This window comes from Poecilia latipinna, unplaced genomic scaffold (genome assembly GCF_001443285.1).
Source record: "Poecilia latipinna isolate Pla-1442-1.1 unplaced genomic scaffold, P_latipinna-1.0 Scaffold321, whole genome shotgun sequence".
NCBI classification, from domain to species: domain Eukaryota; kingdom Metazoa; phylum Chordata; class Actinopteri; order Cyprinodontiformes; family Poeciliidae; genus Poecilia; species Poecilia latipinna.
In genome coordinates, this window is record NW_015112937.1 from 55,660 (window position 1) to 58,498 (window position 2,839).

Consider the following 2,839-nt stretch of genomic DNA (forward strand, 5'->3'; position numbering starts at 1 on the left):
TAAAATTTTTTTTTTTTTATATCTGGTGTATATAGATTTGTTTTTTTTTTAACGCTTTTTTCTCTCCCTCTATATATATATATATATATATATATATATATATATATATATATATATATATATATATATATATATATATATATATATAAAACTAAATTCTTGGTTGAATTTAGATTAAATCTAAATCTGCCAGAGTCTGGATATTTTGGGGGGTTTGGGGAAAAAAACACACACACAGATAATCAACACGTGTGTGTTTCCCTGCAGCCTCACCTTCAGTTTGCGGACAGTCCTCGCTGATCATCCCAGCGAGTGTGAAGAGCGCAAAAACCAGGATGGAGAACATGATGGTCCACACCTCGAGTTGGGTTAACAGGGATTCCATGGAGCCGGAGTCGCCTCCTCCCCGGCTGTGTGTTCACAGTCACAACACTGAAATCAGCAGTGCTGCACAAAGGTGAGGTCCCACCATCACATTAATCAGAGTTAAACACTTACCTGCTGTGTCACGGGGGAGAATCAGCCGATCACAAAGCGGCTGCACTCTCTGCTTTGCATTCCTCTTTCTCCCCTCCTCTCTCTGAGGAGGGGAGCCTTTCTCTCCTGAGGAGGCTGTGAAGAGCTGACTGACATCAAAAGGTGTCAAGTTTAAGTGGCATCGTATTAACTCTAATTATTTATGGGGACCTGTGACTCACTGTGACAATGTGTTAAAACAGACGATTGAACTCATAGCTGAGTTCTCACTGAATTCTGGGGGTTTTGAGGATCCTGAAGCAAAAGTAAAACCAGTTTGTTTTTTTTGTTCTTTTAAAGTTTAAGGTTCTGATATCTGTCCTGTCGCTCTGGAAGCTGCTGCTGATGTGCCGAGATGATTTACACCAAAGCGCGTTAGTGCGATCAGTGACCACATGTTTTGGCGGGTTTGCTTTTTTAGCATTAAACCACATTGAGTCCACACAGACTTCTCTTTTTGTCTTCCTGGGGTTTTGTAGTTTTGCGTTTCTCTGCACATCGCATGTGTCTGTATGCATGCACTGTAGGGTCGGAGGGCTTTTGACCTCTGAAGAGAGTCACTAATGTTGAAAATACACACGCACAGAAAGCCAGTTAAAATAATAATAATAAAATAAATCTTTAGCACTTTAAAATCAGCAGCCTGTCAAAAACACAATTTGTTTCAATTTCTTCTGTTAAAAAAAAAGAGCCAAAAGTAAAACAATGACAGAAGGGAAAGTAAAGTTTTAGCACAAATGAGGTGATTCCAAAAAAAACTTTGGTTTTCTTTACTTCGTATGTCTTAAAATCATGAGTTTCAGATGCTGTTTTACGCCATGTGATTATTATTATTATTATTATTATTATTATTATTATCATCTTGTACTTTTAGTAAGACATCATAATACAATGAAAGAAAAGAACAGAAATTGAAAAATAAAACTGAAAAACAAAAACAAGGAAAAACTCCACAAGACTTGCTTTATGAGTATGTACTCATAATTAAAACCTCTTTAAGATACAATAAAGTCTGACTCAATGGAGGTGAAATTGTTTCGTTCAGGAAATCAGACGCACAAAGTGGTTTTTACTCTGAATTTGCAGCAAGCGAATAAAAAGTGATTAAGTTGATCAAGGTGAAACAGAAATGTCTTAAAGGGACAACATTACATATTTCTCAGACACATAGTGCCATTTTATAGCACCATCACATAACTGTAAACTTCAGTTGTTATAAAAATGCTACATATATGAAGTATGACTTATAAGAAATTTGACTTCATAATTTAAAACCTTGAAATTGGTACTTCGTTTCTTTAAAGTCTTTTTAAAATTCTGCCTTCAGGAAGTCATCACATCACTCCTCAATTAGCCCTGTAGGAACATTTGACCAGCTTTGCACTGAGAAGTAGCTCATATAACGAGCTCAGCACATGCACAGGTATAGCAGGTGTTTGCTAATTGCTTCTGGCTAGTCTGAAGCAGCTGACTATGAGGGCTGCTCTGTGATGGGGAAGCTTGGAAACTGCAGCTCTGAGGAGGAGCTTTGTCCTTGTAGGCGGAGATAGGTCCACCCAGGCATTTTGCACAGCTGAATGGTTGCCATGGAGATTAAAGGATTTCTCAGGCATGCATCAAAGAATCAAACCAAGACTCCAGATATGTTTTTGCTTTGATCATTATAATATGATGTAAAGCTCAGTCAATTTTACATGATACTTCCCCTTTTAATCAATTACATTTCAGTTCACTGTCAGGCATTAGAGCAGCTTCAGGTCAAAAACTTAACAGTTCTCACCATAAAAAAAACCCATTAATTTTACCAGTGGGTTGTAAGAGAATAATAGAAGTGATTTGCTCATCACCAGTTGTTCCGGACTTTTTCCTCGATATCCCGTTTGGACGTTTGAACATGAAGTTTGAGAACCCCGGGTTCTCAGTTTATGCCTCCCAACCTCGGGACCACTGATATGTCAGCCATCCCTTTAACTCTCCCACATTCCTATTATGTCAGTCACAATCCTCATGACCTGAGCGAGTTGCAAAACAGGATCCACCCTTCATCATCCTTCATCATCCTCACACGCTTCAGCAGCACTCTCTGATTGGGTTGATTTTTCACTTTGTGTCCGGTTGGATGTTCCTGTATTCCTCACTCTAAGCTGGAGGAGGAAGGAGGTGTTTAATGTCTGTCAGCATATTGCGGCACCGCAGGGAGTCTGAGCAGTGTGTGTGTGTGCGTGTGCGCGTGTGTGTGTGTGCGTGTGTCTGTGTGTGTGTGTGTGTGTGTGTGTGTGTGTGTGTGTGTGTGTGTGTGTGTGTGTGTGTGTGTGTGTGTGAG

The 2,839-nt window shown here is 39.4% G+C and overlaps 1 long non-coding RNA gene across 2 annotated transcripts in view; it reads right to left on the reverse strand.

Annotated features, from left to right (window-relative positions):
• The window catches only part of LOC106949047 (uncharacterized), a 9,246-nt gene extending 8,158 nt beyond the window's left edge, over positions 1-1,088 (reverse strand). The window contains exons 1-3 of one of the 2 annotated variants that reach the window (XR_001425311.1): positions 699-1,088; positions 499-626; positions 274-410 (exon numbers count right to left, since the gene is read on the reverse strand). This is a non-coding gene — a long non-coding RNA (uncharacterized LOC106949047). Of the gene's footprint in view, positions 1-273; positions 411-498 lie in introns of both variants that reach the window. The other variant, XR_001425310.1, reaches the window with a different exon arrangement.
• Positions 1,089-2,839: the final 1,751 nt, after the last annotated feature.